Source organism: Delphinapterus leucas, chromosome 20 (assembly GCF_059928025.1).
Source record: "Delphinapterus leucas isolate spDelLeu-1000000601 "Yukka" chromosome 20, BTC_Dleu_Yukka2, whole genome shotgun sequence".
Lineage (NCBI taxonomy): Eukaryota > Metazoa > Chordata > Mammalia > Artiodactyla > Monodontidae > Delphinapterus > Delphinapterus leucas.
The window spans coordinates 51,098,567-51,113,281 of NC_143148.1; the positions used below are offsets into that span (position 1 = coordinate 51,098,567).

Sequence of the window (14,715 nt, forward strand, 5' to 3'; positions counted from 1 at the left end):
TTATCACCACCCTCTTCTGGAACTCTTTATGTGTTTGGGTTGCCTCCCCGCTGACATCCCTAGGAGCCTTGAGAGAGGTGCGTGTGGAGGACTGAGGGAGGGATGGGGCCCTGCGCTGGGGAGTGGCTGCAGCTAAGGATACGCGGAGACAGCTCGGGAAAGTCCTGGGGAAGAAGGTGCTGGGCGCCTGGGCACGCTACTAGCCGTGCTGCTTCAGGTGGTGGTCAAGGTGGCCGTGTACGGGCTGCGGCGAAGCGCCCACCGGCAGTACCCGGTACCCAGTCGGGGCGCCGGGAGGATGGGACTGGCTGCAGCGCTCGTCGCTGTCCACTCGGGCCGGGTGCTGAAGCTGACCAGGCAGGACGCACGCGCACCCGCAGCAGATTGCTCTAGACTTCCGAAGGGTCCGCTTCCTCCCGCCACTGGGAGTGGGCTTCCATAACAGGGAGGGCTGCTGGCGCAACCGCAAGGCCACTTTTTCATCCGGCTTGGCGTCTTCCAGGAGCACCTGCTCAGCTTCCTGGAGAGAAAGGGGCAGCGGTCTGGCTGCCGCCTTCTCTGGGCACCAAGCTGAGGAAGGGTCTGGGAAAACTGACTGCTCCCTGCCTTAGCCTCTCGACCCCCAACACCAACTGACCACAGGGATCTACTGACAACTGATGGACAAGACTGCCGTTTCTCCTTGCCTTGTAATGGCAAAGCTAATTATCAAACCAGGTTTACAACAGGGAGCAAGCAACCCACAAACTGACTCAGTTTCCTCATCTGTAAAATGCAGATAATATTTCATAACATCTAGAAAATGGAATAATATTCCCACTTAATTAAAGTTCTTGTGATCATTTCATGAGACACTGCAGGCAGAAAGGCACTGCCCAGTCTGTTGCTCACGGGAGATGCTTAGAAAATGAAAACTACCATCAGCTGCAAACTGAGTTCCAAGGACTAGGGAGAGGAGGGCCCCCATCTTTTCAGAAGCAAGCGCTCAAACATCAGGTACCAGGTGGCTCTGAGGAAAGAAATTTCCTGAGTATTCAGAGGACAATGAGAGGAAGATTAAAATGACGGAAGTTTTTTCCAGGGTGTAGATTTAGCCAGAATAAGCAACCAAAATCAGCCCTAGGGTTCCCCTTTGAAGAGTGAACACTCAACTTTAATATTTGTTGTCTTTTAGCATGATATCATTTGGGGGGGAAATGCCAGGGTACTATTTAATCTTATAACAGTATGGCTTTTTCACTAATAAAACCTTATATGGCAGGGACTTCCCTGGTGGTCCAGTGGTTAAGAATCCACCTTCTAATGCAGGGGACGCAGGTTTGATCCCTGGTCTGGGAACTAAGATCCGACATGCCACCGGGCAACTAAGCCTGCACGCAGGAACTACTGAGCCCATGCCCGCAACTAAGACCTGAGGCAGCCAAATAAATAACAAATAAATAAATATTTTTTAAAAACTTATATGGCATGACAAGCCATGATTTTTGTTTTAAATTCTTTGAGTCCCACTGTGTGATAACTCAAATATTTTATTTTGCTTTATTTTATTTCATTTCATTTTTTGGCTGCACCGAGCAGCTTGCAGGATCTTAACTCCCTGACCAGGGACTAAACCCAGGGCCAATGTCAGTGAAAGCACTGACTCCTAACCACTGGACTGCTAGGGAATTTCCCACTATGTCATTTTAGCAATGAGGAAATTAAGGCTCAAGAGATGAAGTAATTTGTTAAGGCTACAAAGGTTGGAAGTTGCAGAGCCAGAATTAAAATCCTTATCTGGATGACTCCAGGGCCAGTGCTCTTCCTAACAATGCATGCTGCCACTCCCCTCTGGTGGCATGCCACAGATTAAAATTAATATTAACATGTGGCTATATTATCTAATTAATCTATTAGTACTATTAACATGTACTCTCAGATTTATGTAGGTAAGTCCAGAGAGCAGGCTTTCAAGGTCAAACACACAAGGAGATCAAGCAGGAGTAACTTACAACAGATTAATGTTGTTTATAGCTGTAACTGACAGAACTTTCACAGAAATCAAAAACACAACAGACTCTGGTCACCTGAAATGCACAAATCATTTTGTCCACATAACACAAATATATATTAAATTTACAACAGATCAGGCCCTGGTCCAGATTTTTAGACATGCAGCCATTACCAAAAACACATGATTGAAAGGGAATACATTAAATTGCTAATAGCTGTTACTGCTGGGTGACAGGATTTTATGTGTGAATTTTACTTTCTTCTTTGTTTTAGTTATTTTGCATGCTTTCTAAAATCAGCATCTATTAATAGACCCACAGCCATACAAAACAAACTTATGGTTACCAAAGGGAAAAGGAGGGGAGGGATAAATTAGGAGTTTGGGATTAATATACATACACTACTATATGTAAGATAAATAACCAACAAGGACCTACTATATAGCACAGGGAGCTATACTCAATATTTTGTAATAACCTATAAGGGAAAAGAATCTGAAAAAGAATATATATAAAGCTGAATCACTATGCTGTACACCTGAAACTAACACAATATTGTAAATCAACTATACCTCAATAAAACATTTTTTAATTAAAAATTAAAAAATAAAATGAGCATCTATTACTTTTTTTTTTTTGGCTGCTTTGGGCCTTTGTTGCTGCACGTGGGCTTTCTCTAGTTGTGGTGAGTGGGGGCTACTATTCGTTGCGGTGCGCAGGCTTCTCATTGCAGTGGCTTCTCTTGTACGGAGCACGGGCTCTAGGCACGCGGGCTTCAGTAGTTGTGGCAGGCGGGCTCAGTAGTTGTGGCACTCGGGCTCTAGAGTGCAGGTTCAGTAGTTGTAGGGCACAGGCTTAGTTGCTCTGCGGCATGTGGGGTCTTCTTGGACCAGGGCTCAAACTCACATCCCCTGCACTGGCAGGTGGATTCTTAACCACTGCGCCACCAGGGAAGCCCCTCTATTACTTTTAAATTGAGAAAAAGTTTTATATATGTAAGTGGACCTCAATGGACCAATTTAATTTTGATACTTTGGTGCTTGTCAAACACATGCTACAATTACCCCTACTGACTCACTTGAAAGCTTAATATTTCAGTAACTGAGGTTTCCATTGATTTAAGTTGCAGCTTACTTTGTAGGAAAAACAAAAACTTTTAGCAGAGTGTGTCCACCAATTCAAAGGAAGGGGGTGGGGCAAAGAGAAAGAGAAAAATAGTCCTGTGAAGTAGAAACAAAGTGTTAAGAACTTTTTCATTTGCCAGTAACGTGGATCCGGTACCCAAAAACCAGCCTTCATCCCAAGTTCCAAGGTAGGGAGTGGGTTATGACAGTGGAGACTCAGTCCTGGAAGAGTGGAGCAGAAAGCAACTCATGACAAATTTTGTAGGGAAATTCTGACCAGAAGCAACATACACTTTCCTCCTTTCACTTCTTTTAAATATTTTCCACTAAGTTACTTTTTCCTAGCAATCTGTTCACAACAGAAGAATAAGAGCTCAGTCAAGAGATGTAAGTCAAGAAGTTATGGGGGACTCCCCTGGCAGTCCAGTGGTTAGGACTCCACTCTCTCACTGCTGAGGGCCAGGGTTCAATCCCTGGTTGGGGAACTAAGATCTCACAAGCTGTGCACTGTGGCCAAAGGAAAAAATAAAAAATTACAGAAGGAAAACTTAAAAATTCAAGAGATTCTTTCCCCAAATCCAAAAATTACCAAATAAGAAACTAATCCTATTCACAGGCATCTTCAGAAAAGGACGTTCTTGGCAAACAACATCTCTCCAACTTCAGAGAGGGGAAATCCTCTTTTATGCTTAATTTACATTCTTCCTGCTGTCTTTGTAGCCTACTCTTACCCCCCACCCCTACCCCACCCACTGTGGAAGGTTTCTGTTTCCTTTCTGTATTTTAGAGCCTTAAGTGTTTTTATCGTTTTAGCATCTTAAAAGTCTCTTTTTGCTGAGGAAGTATGAGTGTGTGTGTGGTGTGTGGTGTGTGTGTGATGGGGTGAGATCTGTAGTACCAGTAATGTAGACTATGTGAAAGGCTTAAGTTGCTCTCTTTCCAGCAGAAAAATTAAAGCTGATTGTCTGGTTAAGATTGGTGTGTTAGCAATACCTAATGATAGTAAAGATTGTGTTGGAGTTAAATGTCTCTGTACAAATGGCAAGGGCACAAGCAGACATTTCCTGAGCTCTCTGGAGATTTATTCAAGCATGTCTGGCTTGGTTGGACTAGAGCTTTTGGTATTTGTTGCTGATTTTCCATGTTAAGAAACTTCCTTTTCATCTGATGAATGTTATAGGGGCCAAAGGTCAAACAACTCATTAAAATTAACAGCAGTCCTGAATGAATGAATAACCACCAGCAACTAGAGAGGGAAGTTATATCAGGTTGGCAGCTCTCTAAGCAAAAGAGCTGTGTCATTAGGGGATAAAACTTACTTGGCTGAACTGCCCAGAAATAAAAGATTTCTGTGGTTTAGTAGTTGTTAAGTTGGTGGCACAGAAAGAATAATCACTCTTGATATGAGATGCAGTGCAGTAAAGTATTAAGGCTCTGAGGTCAGACAGACCTAGGTACCAATCAAGGTTCCTTACTTCCTAGTTAACTATCAAACTTGCCTGAGTTTACTGGGGCAAGTTAACTTCTGCAAGGCTCATTCTCTCATCTGTAGATGGGAATTATAATAGTACCTGCACCTCTGGGTTATTGTGAAAATTGAATAAGACACTGTCCATAGGTGCCTTAGCAGATGTCCTTAAGTATCCAATGGATACCAGTTATTCTTATTCTTCTTTGCTTGTGTCATCCCACTGTGAGCCCATCTTCCCAACTGTAAAGAAGATGACCTCCACCCCCGCTCCCACACATACTCTACCCTAGGCATCTGCTGGAGTCTCCAAGGGGACCAAAGTGTTAGTCAGGCCCCTGGAGACAATTCTCAGCTCCCCGGTAGCCAGATTCTCAGATCCCAAATCCTGTGTGCTCACCCGCTATGACAAACACTGGAAAGTAGCCTAATGTAAGGGAAAAGAGGAGGAATTAGTCAACCTGAGTTCACCTAAGGAGCTCTACCAATGACTAATAGCCAGGTGAAATGAAGCAAATTTCTTAACTCTTCAGATATCTGTAAACACTGGGTATACTTGTACCAAGCTCAAAGGAGTATTGTCGGAAGTTTAGATGGGATGAGATGTGTGGATGTGTCAAGCACAATGTGTGCGGCACAAAGGAAAGGTTTACTTAGCACCAGTTTGCTTCCTGGCACTGAGTTTTGGGGCAGTCCTATTCTGAGGGCTCCCAATCCAGACCATGAACCTTTGGGGTACCCCTAAGATAATCCAATAAGTGGAAACCTATGCAGAAGGTAGTCATTTTATCCCCACAAACATAGTATGTGTGCTTATTACACAGCAAATAACTGTGCAGTCAGAGTGGTAGGCTTGAAAGTCTAGGACTAAAGAGGCAGCATGGGCATAAAGATGCTTTGGACATGTGTCAATATATGAGGGCAGGCTGAAAAGATAATGGGGAGGGGATATGTTGATTATTAAATTGCCCGAGTGGCACTGATTGTCAGTCCCTTTCTCCCAGCTTCATTTTCCTTCCTAGAAAAAAGAAGGAAATCTGACTAGAGTATTCTTCCCAGATCTTTCAACTCTCAAAATTCTGCCCTTGACCTTTCCTTTCCAAGTCAATGGCATGGGCTTGGGGGAGGGAGCAGAGAGCCTCTTCAGCCCTCTCTTCTCTCCCTCATCCTCCTTTGATATTTATTCCCCTAGATATGAACAGTCCCCCTCTCCCAGGCTTAAAGTTAAAAGGAATTTCCAGGGTCTTCCTTCACCATTCAGAGAATTCCTTAAGAAAGGAGTGAGGAAGGGCCCTACAGTATAAACAAGAACAAGTGCATCAATGGACTTTATTTTTTTTTTTTTTTTGCGGTACGCAGGCCTCTCACTGCTGTGGCCTCTCCCATTGCAGACCGTTGCAGAGCACAGGCTCCGGACGCGCAGGCCCAGCGGCCATGGCTCACGGGCCCAGCCGCTCTGCGGCATGTGGGATCTTCCCAGACCGGGGCACGAACCTGTGTCCCCTGCATCGGCAGGCGGACTCTCAACCACTGCGCCACCAGGGAAGCCCCGATGGACTTTATTAAATATACTTTACCACTTGTTTTCTATGGGACCAAGGAGAAGTTCCTCAAAGTCTCTGAGCTTCAGTTTTCTGGTTTTACTAACAATAAAAAAAGTCATCTGAGGGAATGGACAATAGCATCCTCAGAGTGCTGAGAGGTAAAAAGGATGAGATATGTTTTTAATAGCCTGACACAAAGAAATTGCCCAGTAAGTGTTCACTTCCGCTGCCTTTATTTATTTATTTATTTTTATTCTTCTTATTTTTTTTTTGGCCACAGGGCATAGCTTGTGGGATCTTAGTTCCCCAACCAGGGGTCAAAACCGGGCTCACGGCAGTGAAAGTGCCGCGTCCTAACAACTGGACCACCGCGGAATTCCCATCCGCTGCCTTTAATTTAAGTCTCAAAGGGACTGGAGGCCTATTGAGATTACAGATAAATCATTTTTTATATACCCTATAGACCTTGCACATAGCCTGGTATAATACATTATAGAAATATTTACAGGATGGTTTAAAACACAAACAGATATTTTAAAACAGGGCAAAAGCTCTCAGCATGATGCCCAACTGTCAGATGAGCGGAGAAGAACTGAGTTGGGCCACGAAGGTGCGGCCCAGTTGCCAGATGCACGCTGTTATGATGGGTCAAGATTTTCCACTTTGTCACCCACATGACACACCACAGTCCCTGGGCTCATATTAAGTATCAACCCAGGACCAATTTTTAGCAAAATCAGGAAAAATCAAATAGTGGACATCTGAGTAACAAAATAGGAAAAAAAGAGAGTCTTGGTTTTGTTGTTATTGTTTTCTAAACCAGTGCTCCTGTATTTTGTGGGGTTTACAAAGCCCATCAAGGAAGTGTGAGCCCTTCTCCCATAAAACACATGTATGCACATACACAGCCACTTGGTACAGTGTCAGGGCCTCGTGAGTGCCACTTTAGAATCCTGTACTTCAATCTGTTTAGACTCTAAATCCAAACTTTGTAGCCATACCAGATGTTTGTCAAGCCATTATGGACATCTGGCAATGCATGTGCAAATAGTTAAATTGCATTGATTTTGGAGACTCAGCTGTGCCCTAAAAAGCAGCTTGAAGCTCTCAGAGTATAAGATTTGTACACTAGCCATGTTGACAATCTAGGGAAGTTCTTACTAAACTGCTCAGAAGATCCTTTGCACTTTACAGCTCAACTGCTGGTGAAAAGAGTTTAGAGATGTTTCTCCTGGCAGTGAGGTAAGCTGAGGCGCCAGGGAGGGTCATCAGAAAGACTCTACCCCTGTAAGCCCAGGTAACCAGACAGAGTCCACCCTTCTCATTAAGCAGAGCTAAGACAGGGAAGCTTTAGGGACTCCCCTGGTGGGGCAGTGGTTAAGAATCCACCTGCTAATGCAGGAGACACGGATTCAAGCCCTGGTCCAGGAAGATCTCACGTGCCGCGGAGCAACTAAGCCCGTGCGCCACAACTACTGAGCCTGCGCTCTAGAGCTCGCGAGCTACAACTACTGAAGCCCGTGTGCCACAACTACTGAAGCCCGCGTGCCTAGAGCACGCTCCGCAACAAGAGAAGCCACTGCAATGAGAAGCCTGTGCACCTCAACGAAGAGTAGCCCCTGCTTGCTGCAACTAGAGAAAGCTGGCGTATAGCAACAAGGACCCAACACAGCCAAAAATAAAAAAATAAATAAAATTAAGAAAAAAAAAAACAGCAGGAGGAATCCCCACAATGCCTTTTAGCTAGAATTTAATTATGAGCTTAGTGAGGACAAGGCCCTGCCTCTATCAGGTTGGAATTTTTTTTTTTTTAAAAAGTCCTCAAAGTCTTCAAGTATTAAAAAGTATTCAGATCAGTTTAGACCATGTTAGGATTCTCAGACCACTGTAGGATTCTTAGTTAACATGATGTATTAAACACTGTGAGAAAACAATCTCAAATAATATTTTAATTTTTGAGTTAAATTGCTTTTTATAAAATAAATCTACTTACATTCTAATGTCCAAACTATATGTTAACTGGATTGATTATGAAATCAAAATAATATTAGTACATTTTAATATATGTGGGAAGAAAGAAGTCTCCACTCCAGTTACCAGGATGGAGTGAGGCTGGCAGGGCTCCTGGGTCACCCTTTGCCATTTACCATCTGCATGGCCTAGGACGAGTGGTAACAGCCTTGTAGCAGATGTGGTGGTGCAAACAGATGCCCTTCTGGGATGTAGGTACTCATCCCAGCTGCTGGAATTGTTGCTCACAGCTGCTCACAGATGAAGCCCTCCTGAGGAATTGCCCTTGACTAAAGGGAACTGTTTCACTCAAGTTTATGCCCTGTCCCGGGGCAGTCTACACTGATGATGAGACACAAAGGCCTGGCCCCTTGCCTTAATTCTGGGGGAACGTTTACATCTTAGAGAAACAGAGAAAGGATGTAAGTTTCCCCAAGAAGGGCTTTTGTTTTTTAAATAGGTATCTTTTAATATCTGTAAGACTTCTGAGATGAACAGGGAAGGTTTTGGTATTGGTAAAGTAACAGGTGGGCTTTGAATTTGTTTCTAGTGCCATATTTTTGTTCTTGTAAAAACTCAATTTGTATGACAAGTACAGTTGTTTTTAATTCCTCGGAGAACTGGGCTGCAACCTGAATGATACCATGTCAAGATGCTGACCCAGCCATTCAACTACATTACCCTCAATTTGCTTTTTCTTATCAGGAAGTAGATCTTCCGCTAAGATGGAAATCAAAAGATTCCTACGTTCTAGACTTAGAGCTGTTTGTCTTTGGAATGTTTTAGTAAATCCTTCCACAAAGGCTTCAGAATGTTTTTCTTTCTCTCTGGGTCATAGTTTCACTTTAGTTTAGGAGAGAAGGCCTTAAATAAGTTTCTATGAGTCGGAATATCAGCTTCCAATTTGGCCAACTTCTGACAAAGGGGAGCAGAATACACTATCCCAGAATGTGCCACTTCAGCGTGTGGGTTATTTTGAGCTAAGACGGATTAGAGCCCAGCAGACCCAAGAAGAGCTTTTTCCCTCCCTCTCAACTACCTAAAAGAATTTAGATAGGGGGTCTGTACCAGAAAGAGAGCTATTGCCAAAGATAACTTTTTATACCAGCAAGACTTATCTGGGGCTTCCCTGGTGGCGCAGTGGTTGAGAGTCTGCCTGCTAATGCAGGGGACACGGGTTCGAGCCCTGGTCTGGGAAGATCCCACAGGCCACGGAGCAACTAGGCCCATGAGCCACAACTACTGAGCCTGTGCGTCTGGAGCCTGTGCTCTACAACAAGAGAGGCCACGATAGTGAGAGGCCCGCGCACCACAATGAAGAGTGGCCCCCGCCTGCCACAACTAAAGAAAGCCCTCGCACAGAAACAAAGACCCAACAGAGCCAAAAATAAAAATAAATAAATAAATTTTAAAATAAATAAATAATAAATACTCCTGTTCTCTGTTAAAAAAAAAAAAAAGACTTTTCTGCATGGCAAGGCAAACATTTGTTTACCAAACATTTGTTCTTCTCATCTTCTTGTGAAATGTCTTCCTCCCCTTTGAAGCCCCAGGCCCCTAACCCCTTCTCCTTAGCTAGGTATGTAAGCCTCGACTACCTGACTGCCAGGGAGTCTCATATTTTTATGGGACTTCCTATGTACAAAAATTGTTTTTCTCCTGTTAACCCGTCTTACGTCAATTTAATTACTAGACCAGCCAAAGAACCTAGAAGGAAAGAAAGGAAAAGTTTTCCACCACTACGTAACCACAGAGTTACTTTAAAAAAAAATCTTTTCAAATATGTTGTCAGGTTTCAGCCAGGACAACAGTAAATACTCCTGGCAATACTGAATAACTGCTTAGATATAAGACATGTCCCCAAAGAGGGTGCAAAAGATACTGCCCTCCCAAGATCCAGAGTCACTCCCAAAGACAGCCAAAAGGAAGAGAGACTTAGACAATCCCCCTGAGAGGGGGCAACAGTCAGTAGGACCCCAGCCACAAATGGGGTGCAACCCAGACTTCTGTCTGGCTATATCTGGGGGACCCCCAACCAGATGGTTGCCAAGCCAAGTTCTCAGGACACAAAATGAGACAAACAAGAAGGCAGTAGCTGTCCTGGGAAAGAAAGGAACGATAACCAATGTTTTTTCTGCCAATCTGAATTTGGAAAGGAAGGAACAATGTGAAATTTTACCTTCCTCTCTCGACCAGGCACCACGGAGACAGATCTGCAAGAGCCAACTTCGGTAACAATTGTCACCCTTTGCCGGCTTCTGCCAGTTTTCCCAGGATGCTGTCTGCTGGCTCTGGAGCGAGTAGACTGTCCCAGGGGGTCTCATCCTGGTCACCAGAAGCTGTAAAGGAGGTAAAGTTATTATCCCTCTGCCCTTTATAATGCATGCCTGCTTGAGAACACCCTCTCTAGGGCACCTCATGAATGGATAAGCTTATCTAAGATGGTTAAGTGACTCCATTGAGGCCACTGTAATTCAAGATTATCTTTGGTGTGGTTAACCTACTAGTTCAGCCTTAAAACAAATTTTTATTCACGTTAGAGCTCACACTAGCTCCACTGCAGTTTAAATCAGACCCACTCCAGTTTCTAAATCGGACCCAGTCTGGCCCCAGACCCAATCCAATTTCTGGACCCAGTCAGCCTCCAGCAGGTTTCCAGATCCAGGCCAGAAAAAGAAATGCTCAGATGGTCGGCAAGCTCATGAGGCAAGAGCTACGGGTCCAGGATCCAGGACCAAAAGGACTTGCCCAGCACCTCCAGAGGCAGCGAGAAAACAGCCGCTCCAGGGACTCAGCAGGTACCTTCCCTGGTTGCTCAGCGCTCTTGGGGGCTGTCTGGGGTTGCCTTTGGTTCCCTCTCTTGACACCAGAACTAAGCTGGGGCATATTAAAATTTTTAAGAGTTTGTTTGAGCAAAAATCAATTTGAATTGGGCAGCACCAAATCAGAAGTGGTTGGGAGCTGGGGAGAGACTTTTACAGAGAAAAGGCAGAAGCAAAGTAAAGCAAGTGTGACTGGCTATAGCTTAAAGCCTAGTTGGCTGTTTGTGATTCGTTGTCCTTAGCATGTAGATTTCGTTCTCTTGAGGCCTTTGCAGGCTTAGATTTTGGATCGCTTAGATAAATCACATCAGTCTAATGGCTTCCTTGTCTAACTATAATTTTTTTTTTTTTTTTGCGGTACGTGGGCCTCCTCACTGTTGCGGCCTCTCCCGTTGCAGAGCACAGGCTCCGGACGCGCAGGCTCAGCGGCCATGGCTCACGGACCTAGCCGCTCCGCGGCATGTGGGATCCTCCCAGACCGGGGCACGAACCCGCATCTCAGGCGTCGGCAGGCGGACTCTCAACCACTGCGCCACCAGGGAAGCCCTAACTATAATTTAACCGTAGGAAGCAAAATGTTTTTCAGAGTTCTGTGTGAGTCCTTCTAGCAAATATTGAACTTGAGAGGGGACCATGGGAAACCTCAAACGTGTAGCTGGCTGGGAAGAAGTGGGAGTAGCTTGGGCACCCCATTCACGGCTGGTGTCTGAAGTGGGCACAGTCTTGTGGAACTGAGCCCATAAGTTACGAGATCTGCGTGAATTCTGGGTACTTAGTGTCAGAGTTGAGTTGAATTGTTCCAGCTGGTGTTGGAAACGCCTCAGAGAGAAGCCTACAGCTGTCAGAGCTGCCTAGCCCTCTTCCCCCTCTTCGAGGGTCCCCTATTCTCTGTCTGGATTGTTCGTCTTTGTCTGAGGCTCTTCCTTTTCTTCCCTGCTGGGTCTCAGGAGGAGGAAAGGTGGCATTCTAGATGGCACGTGTGTGACCACACAGGCTGAGATCTCTGAACTCCACTCATTTAACAGGAAAAAGAATCTTTTTAGCTTCAGTTCTGGAATAGAAAGTGATTCGCAAAACTGATACAACCCCAGGCACAGGGAGAAATGGGGATGTGAGTTCTTTCTTCTTGGCCAGTGAGGTTGCTCTGGGCAAGATGTGTGCAGAGACAGGCAGGTGGAGGGGGTTACCCGCTGCCACTGACAAGGAGACTGAGCAGGCGGGGCAGATCCCGCAGGGGCTCCTCTGGGGAGGGTAGCGTGACCCGTCAGCCTAAGCCTCTCCGAGCACACCCTGGTTTGCACTTCGTGGTGCTCAATTCTTTCAATCCTCATTCAGTACCGCCTACCAGTAACACCCTGGAGCTGGACTGGTTTGAGCATCCAGCTCCTTCAAATCAGGTCCCACCCCCTCTTCTTTCTCAGTGGATCTACACTTAAGAATTGGGCAGCTTTTCTTTTTTTTTTTTTTTTTTGCGCCAGAACCCTGCAGCATGCGGAATTTCCCTGACCAGGGGTCGAACCCATGCCCCTGCAGTGGAAGCGCAGAGTCTTAACTACTGGACCACCAGGGAAGTCCAGCTTCTCCCTTTTTAAATCCTCAAATCACAGAGCGTCTGAATACATTCCCTTTCTCAAGCAAAAGAGGCTACTATCTCCTTCCAAAAAAAAAAAAAGAGTTGTGCTGAAACAGCCAGAGACAATATGTAAGCAAATGGGAGGGACTGAGTTCCAGTAAAATATTTTTTACGAAAACAGGCAGCTGGCAGATTTGACCTGCAGACTGGAGATTGCAGACCTCGGATCTACACAGAAGCCCAAATGGCTGCTTTTGTGCCATTTTGAGTATTATTAAGGGATGTCTGGGGCTTCCTCCATTTTTACTTAATTTGATTGAACATGCTGCATATTTGTCATAATACTGCTCAGTTAAAATTTTATGTATCTACTGAATTCTGTTTTTCTCCCTCTGCCCTTATATGTCTGTTTGCTCTATTGCATGATTTGTACATTGGCACCAAAAAAAAAAGATATTTACTTTCTTAGTCTATCACTATTTGAGTTTATTAGCATCACAGTTCTAATATGACCAAAAAAAGGGGGGGGGGATTGGCTATTCTTAATGATTGTCCTCCTTCTAGTAAGCAGATCCTATAAATGCATACTTAGAACTTCTCTGGAATCACTGGTGATCACATGAATGTAATAGGTTTCCATCAGGAGTAACAACATTTTAAAATTCTGTTCTTTGTAATTTCAGAATATAAAGAAGATCGCTCTTTCATGAGTACTTCTAGAAAATATCTCTTAAAGCAAGTCAGTGCATAACTCAAACATTTTAGGACCTTCTTTCTGTTCACAAGCCATTTAAACATATATCGAATTCTTAGCTAAGTCTTGTGCCCTTAAGTCCCTCAGAAGTGGGCCACAGGACTTCCCTGGTGGCGCAGTGGTTAAGAATCTGCCTGCCAATGCAGGGGACATAGGTTCGAGCCCTAGTCTAGGAAGATCCCACATGCCGAAGAGCAACTAAGCCCGTGTGCCACAACTACTGAGCCCGTGTGCCACAACTACTGAGCCCACGTGCCACAACTACTGAGCCTGTGTCCCTAGAGCCTATGCTCCGCAACAAGAGAAGCCACCGCAATGAGAAGACTGTGTACCACAACGAAGAGTAGCTCCTGCTCACCGCAACTAGAGAAAGCCTGTACACAGCAACAAAGACCCAATGCAGCCAAAAATAAATAAATAAATTTATATTAAGAAAAATGGTGACAAAATGACTTAAAAAGATAAAAAAAGAAGTAGGCCACATGCTCTGAGCTGTGATGGATTCTGGTGCTTCTTTTTCCCAACGTGGGCTAGTATGTCTGTACTTCTGAGGAATGTTGTGGAGAGTGACTGAGAACATGACCAAGAAAGCAGATGCATTATAGCCATTTGGTAAGCACTTGTTTGAAGCTTAGGGTAAATTGGAAGGACAGTTAGTCTTGGTCTCAGAAGCTCCCATTTCTTGTCCTGGGCCTGCCACAGCGTTCTCACTGAATAGCTCAGGACAAGCCACGTCTTTCTCGGTCTCAATTGCCTCATCCCTCACGTGGGCAAACAGGACCAGATCTCAGATATTCCTCAAGCACCTGTTTTAGCAATATACTCTACCCAAACTCTCAGAGTGGCCCTCTTTGATTACCTACCAAACATCATCTGGGAACACTGTTTCTCAACTTTTTTTTTCTATCAACCCCCTAAGGGGTCTTTTCAGACATTTTTTCTTTTCCTGATTGCAACACCCCCTCCATTGTGTAACCTTCACCCAGTTTCCCCCATGGTAATAACTTACCTAATTACAGTACCAAAGAGTAATTACAGTTCAAACCAGAAAATTGAACAATGATCAAATTTGTGTGGAGATGCCAACAAACATACAAATTTTAAAATGTTGGCAGACTCCACATTTTCGATTTGCCAGACCCTAACCTCCAAAAAACAGCTAAGCCTGGTTTCTGCCCCTGAACACTTATAGCCCCATACGGCGTCCAAGAGAAAAGAGTCTCTTCTGTACTTCTGGTTCAGGAGAAAAGAAGAAGTGGGGAAAATAATAGCCCTAATTGCAGTTCCTTATTCTTTGATTCAAAAACACTTATTCCTTTATTACAGTCAAGGAATTGTAAGGGAAGCAAAAGTTTATTTAAAAATATCAGGGACTCCTTGGTGGCGAAGTCGTTAAGAATCTGCCTGCCAATGCAGGGGACACGGGTTC

The 14,715-nt window shown here is 44.5% G+C and overlaps 1 pseudogene; it reads left to right on the top strand.

Moving 5' to 3' along the window:
* Positions 1-14,715, top strand: part of LOC149744707 (uncharacterized) — a 33,082-nt pseudogene that overhangs the window by 6,325 nt on the left and 12,042 nt on the right.